The sequence below is a fragment of the Octopus sinensis genome, linkage group LG13, assembly GCF_006345805.1.
Source record: "Octopus sinensis linkage group LG13, ASM634580v1, whole genome shotgun sequence".
Taxonomy (NCBI): domain Eukaryota; kingdom Metazoa; phylum Mollusca; class Cephalopoda; order Octopoda; family Octopodidae; genus Octopus; species Octopus sinensis.
The window spans coordinates 5,862,699-5,877,201 of NC_043009.1; positions in this window are offsets into that span (position 1 = coordinate 5,862,699).

Genomic DNA, 14,503 nt, shown 5'->3' on the forward strand with positions numbered 1-14,503 from the left:
CATATTGGAACTCTAGCAAGCTTCGCGCCATTGTCTTTGACGTACTTTTGAGTATTACAAACCTATGACTAAACCACTAGTAATCTGTAGATACGACCAAAGTCAACATCTTCCTGGCAGACTTAGATTAATTAGAAACCTATGAGCACCATTCCAACCACAAGAACGACAATAACACATCCAGCACAATATATCCCGAATGTAACGTTCTGGTTACACACACTCCCATAGAATCAGAGTGTACAAAAGATTCGAACGCATTCTAAGAAATGAGAAAAATGGTATATGCTCACTTACCGCAACAATTTCTGGAATAGGTTGGGGAGAGACTCCTTCAAAAGAAATAAAAATAATACTTGGTGTGATAACAAGAAGCTTCACAGTGTTTGTTGGCGCTACACCTAGGAACGAATTAAGTAAATTATTGAAGAAAATCCTACGCACAACTGGCCTTAAGATCAAAGTGGCAGATAAGACAAGTAGGGCTTTGAAATCTGTATTAAGTAAATCGTACTCATTTGATTTTTCAGAATAATTGTGCACTTCTCCTGCCTACGGATTACACTGGACTCTTCTGTTGATGTATATATATATATATATATATATATATACATACATACATACATAAATACGACCGGCTCCTTTTTTTATTTTCCGTCGGCCAAATTCATTGACAAGGTTTTTGTCGGCACGGGGCTACAGTAGAAGATACTTGACCAAGATGACATTAAGTGGAATTGAACCTGAACCTACATGCTTGGGAAGCCAACTTCTTACCACATAGCTATGCCTTCGCGTACAAGCGTGGGCGTGCGTGAGTGTGTAATTTAATTTAGATTTGAATCTATAAGAATCCACTCACCATTTTAATGCTATTGTTAACGCGAATTAGAAAAGAAAACTATTTATACAAACAGATCAAACATGCTTAGCTAAATAATGGATTATGTCGTGTAAAGGTTAACCAACGTAGATGGATTACTGTCAAAACTACTCCACATTCTGCACCTAATGACATGTTTATAAGGTGTGTACGTCCTACGCAGTAGTATATGTCTCAGATGCACTTACCTTTACATTCCCTCTCATAATCACAGTCCGCCATTTTCTCTATATTCCTGTCATATTAAACAAGAGTTTCATATATAAAATATATCTATATTCGTGTCCTGATTTTAACTAAAAGCTTGGAAGTATCGCAAACCCACAGCTATTAATGGTGCTGCTGATGTGGTTGTTGCTGAGGTTTGTGTTTATACAAAAGAACAAGGTAGCAGTATTGAAATTGCTCCGTAAAAATGATAGATTTTGTTTCGAGATGACATAGAGAGTTTGACAGCATGTGTGACTAAAGTGACAACGTCACAATATGTATGTATGTATATATGTAGGAATGTATGTATATATGTATACATGCACACATATAGAACATATATACATATTCATACATGTATATATATTATATACACACACACACACACACACACCACACCCTATATTATATATAAATATATATATATATATCTATATATATATAGTATATATATTGTGTATAATCATATCTATCTATCGATCTTGCTATCTCTCTCTGTCTCCCTGTATATATATATATACATATATATATATATACAAATAAGGAAATGGAGAGACAAATTCATTTCGATCATTCAACTTACGGATATTACAATTTCACATTATTTATTAATTATATAAATGGGAACTTCAAAATCGAACAAAACAATATACATCAATATGTAATATAATAATAGAAATGGATTCTGTACCATAAAAAAAAAGGTTCTTCGCAGTGGTTGAACCAAAATGAAGCACCATAAACCTTCCCTAAACCCGAAGTCTTCGAGAAGAAGATTATGGTAACTGCTTGATGGTGTACTGCTGGACTCATCAATTATAACTTCTTAATGCCCGGAAAAATCCTTACTGCAGAAACATAATTCCATGAAATTTCTAAAATGAACGAAAAATTGCTGTTCCTCCGTCCCAGACTGGTCAACAGAAGAGGTCAGTCATTCTTGATGACATTATTCGACCACACATTTCACTAATGACGCTCCAGAAGTTAAGGAAACTTGGCTACGAATTTCCTCCACACCCAGCTTATTCCCTAGACCTTTCTCCTACCGACTATCACTTTTTCAAGCACCTTGCTGGTTTCCTGCGAGAGGAGTTCAAAACTTTTTTTATATTTCCGGAATAAAGAAATTTGTAAAACGTTGGCAAAAATGTACTTACTTCGATGAATAAAATTTCCGCATTCTTGAAATATATTGGGCTGAATTTCACGTTTGCAAATCGTTGCTTGAATTTAACTCAGACTGATATATATATATATATATATATATATATATCTAAGATATATATATATAATAGAGAGAGAGAGAGAGAGAGAGAGATAGATAGATAGATAAATAGATAGATAGATGGATAGATAGATAGATAGATAGATAGATAGATAGATAGATATATATATAGATAGATAGATAGATAGATAGATACGTATGTCCATATATACATGTATGTATATATATATATAGGCGCAGGAGTGGCTGTGTCGTAATTAGCTTGCAAACCAGCCACATGGTTCCGGCTTCAGTCCTACTGCGTGGCATCTTGGGCAAGTGTCTTCTGCTATAGCCCCGGGCCGACCAATGCCTTGTGAGTGGATTTGGTAGACGGAAACTGAAAGAAGCCTGTCGTATATATATATATATATATATATATATGTGTTGTGCGTGTGTGTGTGCGTGTGTGTTTGTGTGTCTGTGTTTGTCCCCCTAGCATTGCTTGACAACCGATGCTGGTGTGTTAACGCCCCCGTCACTTAGCGGTTCGGCAAAGAGACCGATATAATAAGTACTGGGCTTACAAAGAATAAGTCCCAGGGTCGATTTGTTCGACTAAAGGCGTTGCTCCAGCATGGCCTCAGTCAAATGACTGAAACAAGTAAAAGAGTAAAGAGTAAAGAGTATATATATATATATATCTTCACTCACTTCTATATAAATATATAAGCATAAAGTGTGTCTGTCTGCCTTCTTCTTTGACTGACAACATATGCTATCATTTAGAACGTAAAGCCATTTTTATAAATTATTTTCTTTGCAATTTGAAGCGATGCAACAGTCTCGTATACATAATTATGTTTCGTTATGTATATATATATATATATATATATATATATATATATAATGTACTCGTAATGTACACAGAACGAAAAAACTGTTTGACTACTGATAATCTTTATGGCAGTTACGAACAATGCCGTCAGTACCCGTTCTTGTGAATGAAACTATTCCCGGTTTAACTGGTTCTATTTTTGATAAACAATAAATTGAAAAGCATTATTCGATAAACAATAGTTTTCATTTTATTTATTTTCGTTATAGTTTTGCCTTTTTTTTTCTTTTCGTACAGATTGCGTTCGTAGCTATATTTTTCTGTTTACGCTACTGCTTCCTTTGTTTATATTACAGATTCTATTTTGATCGTATATTTATTGTTATATTGTACTATATCATAACATTCGATGTTGAAACTTGTGGACTGATACGCAGTACCATTATTTGTATATTGTTGTTCCCGTACTGTCTTGTGTCAACCCGTATCGAGCACATACATCATCAATGGTTATTATATTCACTATAAACGTCTCAGTACGTTTAATACTACATTATATTATATAATCGTTTTTATTTTAAATATAACGGTGACATTGCAGAAACTCAGTCTACTAACAGTTATTGGAAACCACAAAGATGTTATGACAAATTCTACCTAGAGCTTCTATACTGCAAATATAATTAATAAGGTAGAAAGAGAGTTTGTGATATTCCTTTATTAGTTCTGTAGATTGTAACATTTATAAAGATTCAGCATATTATTAGCTTAATATACCTACTGCAGATGAATGCATGTTCCGCTCAGCTTACGTTTCTCATAGTGTAACGCAGTGAATCTGTATACAGCAGGCATAAAACAACTATAAATCATCGGTTAAAAGAGATGTGTCTGATAAGATGTTTTACCAAGCGTTTCGTAACAATGATTTCAATATTTCAATGGAAGAATTACGAATGAGTTTCGTTCTATTTTAGTATTGAATGAAATGTTATTACAATTGCAAGTGCTTCTACCACATTTTAACAGGCACAATAACGTATATAGGCACATACACACACACGCAAAAATGAGGCACCTTATAAAGGATAAAAATTGAGAATTTGTGGCATATATACATATACACACGTGTATATACATAAATACTTACATATATATATATATATATATATATATATATATATAGATATATATATAGATATATATTGTGTGTGTATGTGTCTGTGTGTACGTGTGTGTCTATATATATATATGTATATGTATGTATGTATATTTAAAATATGAAAACATCACAAATATTTTAAAGTTATTGAACACATACATGTGGAAAAAATATATAAATGAACACACGAATTGTTCTCACACATCCTTACACGCACATACACATGCATCTCTCATACATATATATACAATGGTGTGGGGCTGGAGTTTTACCTTCTTTGTATGCATCTATATGTGAGGCTATATATACACCAATTCACCTATATTCGCGTACATATGGTGTATATATAATTAATTAAGATTCACTTTAATTAAGTTCTAAAATTGAGGCACCAAGCCAGTTCCATGGAGTTCGACAGCTCCAAGTAAGGTGAACAGAATGTAAATAAGAATCTAGGATGTCCAGGTACCAATACATCATGGCCGTTTCCAGCGGACTCATTTAATCGATCAATGAAAATATTACATCATTTCATTGGAATTGCTCTCCTTAGGAGAAGATGAAAATATAGATTAACAATATAAAAAAGAAACCATTTTTAACAAGTTTATACCAAAACTTGAAACTGAAATAATTACGTTGTTTCTTAATGTTATATTTGTGGCAGAAGGAATTTAGAAATTAATACATATCTTATTAAGCCTACTAGAATTTAGAGAGCAGCAGAGGAAAAAGATATAGTAGAGAAATAGTTATTCATATTTAGAAGATTTTATACAGCATGTAGATTACAACCATTTGAAATTAAGTCCATTGGTATTTGTGAACTGTTTCCTAGTTGATGGTGATAAAATAGATCACATTTAACAACTCCCAATTCAGGTGCACATTTTGTGGGTCATGTCGATTTTACTGCTTATGTGAGCAGCCCAGCTTATGTTGCCTAGAATTGCTCCCAAGTCGCTGATGTTGTTGGATGCCACGAGAATGTCACCTTAAGGAATGGAGTATGCGTGTTTTAGGGTATTCCCCTTTTCTAAAGTGGACTAACTTATTATCTAGACTAATTTATCCTCGTTCAGCGCCTATTGGATAACAGTTAGTCGGTCAGACTGAGATCTTACCCGGTCACCCACTTCATTGATGATCTTCTGGAGTTCGGAATCATCTACAAAGATTCTTATGCTGCTGTGCTTGATGATGTCGGTAACGCCATTAATGTAGATGATGAAAAGAAGTAGGTCCAGCACAGTGCCTTGTGGAACACCACTACTGACTTTGACAAGGATTAATTTTATTCCTTCGATTAGAACGTGTTGGGTTCTGTCTGTCGGAAAATATTTGATCACCCATTGACACCAATCTTGTATAGTTTTTTTTCAGTAGAATCTCATGGTCAATCCTGGCGAAGGCCTTGCTGAAATCAAGGGAGAGAGCAGCGGTGTTAGAGCCCTGTCCCAAAGCTCTCAAGATGCCATCAAATTAATGCAGAAGCTGTGTTAGGCAGTTCCTTCCATTACAGAAGCCATATTGGTTGGAGTTCAGCAGTCTGTTGCTTTCAAGAAAGTGGGTTATTCGCGATCTCATTACCCTCTCAAAAACCTTGATGATATGAGAGGTGAGTGAGATCGGACGGTAGTTCAATGCAAGGGACTTGTTTCGCTTTTGGAAAAATGAGACAACAGACTGTGACAGAAAGTTTTTTTGGAATAAAGCTAGCATCCAATGGGTTCTTCTACAGATTAGCGAGGGGAGGTGTAAGTTGGTGACGATACACCTTCATGACACAAGTAGGGAACCTCTAGGGGCCTGGTGTTGAACTGTGTTTAATTCTGTTTATTGCCACAAAGATAGTAGGGGCGCCTAACGTTATTGCTGACATAGTGTGTTGGGGGTTGATATCACCGATACAGTCCAGTTCGGCCGTATCAGGACTGCTGAAGACAGAGCAGTATTGTTTCTGCTGTCTCTCATCCATATATCTATCTATATCTATCTATCTATCTATCTATCTATCTATCTATCTATCTATCTATCTATCTATCTATCTATCTATCTATCTATCTATCTATATATATATATATATATATATATAACTCACATCACAGATCTTTATGAATTCATGTTATAACAGACACTCATATGCTGATTATTTAGATACAAGCTTTCATACCTATTCGGATTTTGGAAAAATTAGAAAGTAAAGTATTAAGGAGAGACATTAGAAATGAAAGGAAAATATTCCAATTAAAGGACGACCATATATTAATTCGATGAAAGATATAATATATATGTTTGTGTGTGTGTGTGTGTATTGTGCTTGACACTGTTATTATTCGTTTGTTTAGTCAGATGTAGAAGTGAATTGCAACGTCAGCGGTGCTCCGCTGCAGCGGCCTTTCCATTGGACAACGTCGGATTGGTGGGACCTGTATGCATGGCCGACTGGTGGTCTTCCACAAACAACTATACCCCGACTTGCGTTTCGGAGATTAGTTTCTTAGGTTCAACACCATGGTCATTCGCGACCGAAGGAGATCTTCATATGCATATCTACATACATGCATACATACCTATTATTTCATTTAATACGCAGTATATGAGTCAAACTAACTCAATCAAACAAGTTTACATTCAACAGGCATTTAGTATTGTTTCCTTGATAATTATGATACGAAACGTAGACATTGATATATACGCATTTCATGTAAATATTCAGTTCTAAATCAACTTTAGCAGGTCTCCCAAAGATCCCACAGCACAGATATATCTTTTGTTGCCCTCTTCAATTCAAAATCGCTTGGTGTACGGCATACGCTTTATAACATACCAATACTGGAATGATTTGCATTCATCATACTCCATATTTATTATCATTGACATTGTATGCAAGGATGTCATTTTCATTGGGATTCTAGTATGTGTACGTATGTATAAATTTACGTAAATACATATATCCATCCATGTAACATAGAAACATAGACACACATATACATATATTCTATATATATATATATATATATATATATATATATATATCTACATACATATATATATATATATCGATATATATATATATACATTTATATGCATATATATTTGCACACACATATATGTATATATATATATATATATATATATATATATATATATATATATATATATATATATATGTATATATATATATATATATATATATATATATATATATATATATATATATATATATATATATATATCTATATATATATTAGTATATATATATATATAATATATACTCTTATATATAAGTACTTGCAATGACGAGAAGGAAAACAATACCTTACTGAAAATAAATATTTAATGCAATTCTCAAACAAGCTGATGGATGATAAAATAGATAGAGCATCTAAAATATCTGTATACTGCCGTAATTAAGTTATGGATTTTGAATTATTGTGATTAGTGATGGTAGATACTACGTAACATTTCCGTCATGACGTACCACATATCTCCCGCTGTAACAGAAAATAATGATAATAATATAATGATATAATAATAATAATAATAATAATAATAATATAATAATAATATAATAATAATGATAATAATGATAAATCATATAATAATAATAATAATAATAATAATAATAATAATAATAATAATAATAATAATAATAATGATAATAATAATAATAATACTAATAATAATCATAGTTTTCATGTATTCATAATACACTACCATAGAGGATTTGTAATTGGCTGTCAGGAATTAAGTATGTATTCCACCTAAGAGGCAAAATGCTGGATTACTCCATGTGAATATTGACAACGAACATATTATGATTTAAGAGATGCACATGCAAGTTAAAGAGTAAAGTTTTATATTCAATTATAGCAGAACACACAAGTGAGATATCTTCAACAATAAAATGACGCATTTGGAAAGATAACCTGTCACAATTCACAAGCTGACTTTTATCGGTAATCTCGTTTGTACAATGTTATAATATTGGCTGTATCTATTCTTCGTAGATGCTCCTACATGCGAACATTCATGCATATATAAACTTATACCTATACATGCATGCGTATGCACATACGAATATATATATATATATATATATATTTATATTTATATGTATATATGTATATATATATATATATATATATATATATATATATATATACATATACATACTTATATATATTTATGCATGCATACCTATTTATCCATCTATAAATCTATAATATATATACATATATATATATATATATATATTATATGTTTATATATACATAATATATATATATACATATACATTATATATATATATATATATATATATATATATATACACATATATATATGTATATATGTATACATATAGGAGTATATATATTAAATATATATTACATATGTGCGTACGTGCTTATATACGTAATATACATCCATAAGCACATTATGTTTAGATATGTAAACACACACATATCTGTAAATATATTTATTTGTATATATATATTTATTTGTATATATATATATATATATATATATATATTGTATATATCTTATATATCTTTATATATATATATATATATATATATCTATATATATATAGAGAGAGAGAGAGAGAGAGAGAGAGAGAAATATTTATATATGCATGTTATAATAGTTACGAGGAATGTTCATGCTTGTGTCAAGTTCAGTATGCATCTAACATGTGCAGATTTTAAATAATGGGAGGTCGACATTCAGATGTAAATTAGAGAAGATATGTGAAGAGGAAGATAATGAATAGGAGAAAATTGAGAAGGATTACGAAAAGAACCACGAGATGCATATGAAAATAGACATAAGATATGAACAAGGCTTTCTTTATTGGCCACAAGAATACTTGGAGCAACACGAGAAGCAATATACTGAATTATACAAATATACTTCGAGTAAAAAATTAAAATACCAATGAATACTAATAAAAAAAAAAATTAAATAAGAACAAAATCAATTTCTCCAATAGAGATGGAAATATATAGGACTAATCAAGGATCAGTAGAGATTGGATTAGTCTTAGCATGAAGTGTTAGTATCGTTCACTAGGTGTTACTTGATTTTACTTGATTTTACTTGACGTTACTTTTCGGTCAACACTCGTATGCGACTAAGAAATGCCCTTTGTGTGTAAGTTATTCAACAAAATTCCCTGGGAGTTATTAGGTCTACACTAAAAATGCACAACGTACTTTGTAAGTGAAGAATAAAAAAGGGCAATGACCTTTCAGCCTCCAATAACTCCATGTTTAGATAAAGCCATAACCAATAAAAGTGTATGTCCATCGAGTCCCAAAGAATTTGTCGGGAATAATCTAAGATTAGACACGTCTGATAGCGGCTGTTGTGTTGCTTGTACTAAATTTTTTTTTTATTTGTTGTTATTCATTGATATTTTAATTTTTTACTCGAAGTATATTTGTATAATTCAGTATATTGCTTCTCGCGTTGCTCCAAGTATTTGATAAACATCCTTATTTCTACAAACTCGGACGCTGATCGAGTGTAAGTATATTCGATTCAGTAGTTTTGTATATAAGAGGGGTAGCACTTTTTGAAAACATTCCCCTACTTACATTATTTACATTATTTAAATTATTTACATTCGATGGATATTTGTCCTCATCCTGTTTGTTGTTAACACCTCGTTAAAGAAGACTGCCATGAATATTATGATCTGACCATGTCAGATTCCGCATCTGAAATCCGTAGCAAATATTTAGGCCTATACTGATCATGAATAAATAAATAAATAAAGAATAGAAAGAAAGAAAGGAAGAAAGAAAGAAAGATTACCAAATATAGTCAACATTAGACCCAATGATGGATGAAGGGGAAAGTATTAACGTAACTTGGTTTAAATAAGAATGTGATATTTGACCAAATAGAGCAAAGGGCCGTACTAATGAATACCAATTTGTAGACATACTTTTATATTTTTGTTGTCTCATGGTATTTTAATAGTAATAAAACAGATTCTAACAATTATTTAAAAAAAATTTATTTGCCTCTATGATCTATACCCAGGAGTGCTTTACTTATTGGGCAGCGATTATTAGTCCACGATTATCATTTTTTTGAAGCTGGTAAATACGTGCTTATGATAGACCTCACGTGTTTATATAAATTCATCTATGTTTATTCCGATTGCTTTGTTTCAAGTGATAAAAATCATGAAAACAGAAATTTTATCTGAGTAATATAACGGTAATTACGTCAATCCAAATTTACTTAGCTATTTCGACATATTATTGATATCCACGAAAAAAATATTATTTACATTGGGAGTTCGCCAATATTAGCGAATATAAATGTCATGTTTTTTCTCACATCACTTCATATTCGTGGTTTATATTCCCCATATCATTCTGAATATCATATTCTCTACCACTTACAAGCAATAAACATCAAACTTGAATTCACAAACATGAACACAATATGGTATTCTGAAGCAATTTAGATATAATTAGTTCCAAATTAGTATTAGTGATTTATATGCATCACTATTATAATCATTATAAAACGATTATACTTCGACTTTCTGTTTCGCTATGCCTGTTGATAATATCGTGCCATCCAGTAAATACATCATGTATCTAAAATCTTCTTTATCTAGATCATCATACAATCTCCTGATGTTTTATATAATGCGTTATGTTGTGCGTATTATACGCGCGCACACAGGCGGACCACAAAGCACTGCAGAGCGCTGGAGTGGCTGGATCATACCCACCCTGGATCATACCCACCCTGAGAACATCAACCAGGTGAAAAGAATGGCTGTACATGTAATAGGGGCTAGCATAAGAACCACTTTGAAGAGCCACATAGTAATATTTAACAGGAAACTTTACATGCCCGTTCAAGGTGCAGCTATTGTAGTCGAAGGGTCTCTAGAGATGTGGCAGACCTTTTCATGAACTGCCGGGACAGAAAACTTAAACAATACTTAGCGGACCAATCCACAACGGTTTTAATTTACTGTGGGTATGCAGATGACATTAATATTATAGTTGGGACAAATTCTATTAACTGTAATGTAGAAACCGAGAGGAACATAATGGAGAACATCCAGCATTTAGCTAACTCCACCCACCGAAGTATGAATGTAACTATAGATTAACCTACTAAGCACCCTAACAATAGACTCCCTGATCTTGATACTGAGATTTGGTCAGAGACTGTGAACAACAGAGTGCAGCTCCTGCATTCCTGTTACGTGAAACCCATAGCTTCTAAACATGTTGGTCACATGAACTCGACTTTGTCACACAATATGAAAATCAACATTCTGATAGAATAAGGAACAATGTGCCCCCTGCATGCAAAACCTACGAAACAAACAAACATGTACAAAACTTCATGCATCGCATGCAATTCTCTGGATATGATTAGAAACATACAGTTCGGGCATACAGAGGAGCTAGAAAGAAGTTAGATAGCATTATATGTAATGAAATCCGTGGTACCTGCCCAAGATATAGAAATAAAGACTAGAATAGGATACAAAGAGTTTGTGACAAAGCACATGGGAAGGGCACGTAATACAAGACCGAAAAATATCAATGATTGTAGATGCCACAGCCCAGGTTGAATTAGCCGGAAGATGTAAGAAAGCTCTGAAGGAGGCCAAACGCAACATTAAGGCAGTTGAAAATCCAGGAAGCCCCATCAGATCACAACTACGTGGGACGCGTCCCCTTGTGAATACCACATGGAACAATGATAACTTCATGGCATGTAAAATTAACTCTGGCATTAACTGTAGAACTAGAGATGTATTCTACAGAACAAGGTACATAGAGGGCTCTTGTAAAGACAAGGACATGGTATACAAAGGGAGAGATCTAGAAGCATTTTGGAGAGCCTACATGGCATTTGACACAATATGACGGCAAAAACAGTTCTCCATACTCTTTTCTATCAACAAGCCAATGACCAATATGGAGGCACACTAGGTCACCTTGACATCCACAATTTATCCAAGCACCCGGAGGACCCAAAACCCAGACAAATACAGGAGTACGTCTTCATGGAGGGAACATCTGTACTAAATACGAAATATACGTTGAAGGTAGTCACATTCCAATAACCTCACTATATATACACACAGGTAGAGTTGTTAGTAGGCTGTTATACAGAGAAATGTATATGTATATATGTATATGTGTATGTGTGTATGTGTGTGTGTAGGTAAATGAATATGTAAGTAAACAGATAAACAGATAGGTACATAGGTATTACGGACTGACGGCACACACAAATACATATGCACACATACAAAGACACACTCACACACAAACACATGAATATGCAGAATACATACATATGCAAACGTACACACGCATATATATATATATACATGAGCGTCGAGCTTACGATCGTGAGGTTGTGAGCTCGAATCCCGGACCGGGCTGCGTGTTGTGTTCTTGAGCAAAGCACTTTATTTCACGTTGCTCCAGTTCACTCAGCTGTAGAAATGAGTTGCGACGTCACTGGTGCCAAGCTGTATCGACCTTTGTCTTTCCCTTGGATAACACTGGTGGCGTGGAGAGGGGAGGCTGGTATGCATGGGCGACTCCTGGTCTTCCATAAACAACCTTGCCCGGACTTGTGTCTAGGAGGGTAACTTTCTAGGTGCAATCCCATGGTCATTCATGACCGAAGGGGGTCTTAAGAGAAGAGAATATATATATATATACATATACATATATATACATATATATATATATATATATATATATATATATATATATGTGTGTGTGTGTGTGTGTGTGTGTGTGTGTGGATGCGCAATGGCCCAGTGGTTAGGGCAGCGGACTCGCGGTCGCAAGATCGCGGTTTCGATTCCCAGACCGGGCGTTGTGTGTGTTTATTGAGCGAAAACTCCGAAAAGCTTTACGACGCTCCGGCAGGGGGTGGTGATCCCTGCTATACTCTTTCACTACTCTTTCTCCCACTCTTTCTTCTGTTGGCTTGCTCGCTAAACCAATGCGAACGCATTGTGACCAGCGATGTGTAAGAACATCTGATGGTCTGGTCAGTCACGTGATCACGATATATATATATATATAAATAAATATATATATATATATATGTATGTATGTGTATATTTATATGTATATGCATACACAATCAGGCACATACACGCATACACACACAGAAATACATACATATGTGTATACACATCCACCGTGACGCACACAGATGCGCATAAATATGAAACCAACGAAAAGAACGCCGCTCTGATAATAGACCGAGTCAACGTCTATTGAAAAGGTTGCATCTTTAAGGCACCGATAATACCGCGCCTTAAACTTTAGTTTAATATAATAAAAAACAAAAGAGAACAAAAACAAAACAATTCAACAACGCGAGAACGTGGTACATGTGAATTATTAGCAGACGCTCAGGGAAGAAAATAAATATGGTTCAACGTATCGGGCGGACGCGCTTCTTTGGAAACAGAGGAAAGTTCAATAGAATGGAAGACGAAGGAATAAAATTGCCAACGATTAACGTTTGGTTACATTTTGAAATGACCGGAAATATATATATATATATATATATATATATATAAGATTGTAATGTAATAATTCTGTATTTGTACCACGTACAGTGACATCTGGAAAGGTTGTTGCATATGTATACTTAATACTTCTAGGCAGAAGATTTAAGCCGGTCAGTGAACTGAACCTCAGAGGAGAATAACATCTCCCTTTTATGACGACGGTGTGTTCAACACACTCGTCTCATTGACACACGACATTCCAGGTCAGCGGTACTGCAATAGTTGCCATGTTGCGTCTCTTCAACCAAAGGCAGCTTGGAATTCGAGCCTACACGCACGCACACGCACACACACGCACACACTCACAAACATACATAGATACGTACATTCAAACATATACATACACAGACACACACGCACACATATGCAATGGAAAATAAACTTTACTGTACGGTTCTGTTACTACATATTTCTCGCTCAGAGATTTAAAGATAGTCGTTTTTCTCCTTAGGAAATGAGCGACTGCGTGTCGCTTTTAAAGTATACACTGGAAGAGCAAGAGATTGCTATCTCTAGCTAGCGGTTGTCCTGTACCAAGGAAGGGAAATTACCCGGATACCATTGGCCTACAGGTATCGCTACGGTTATAAAGTGGGTGGTAGACA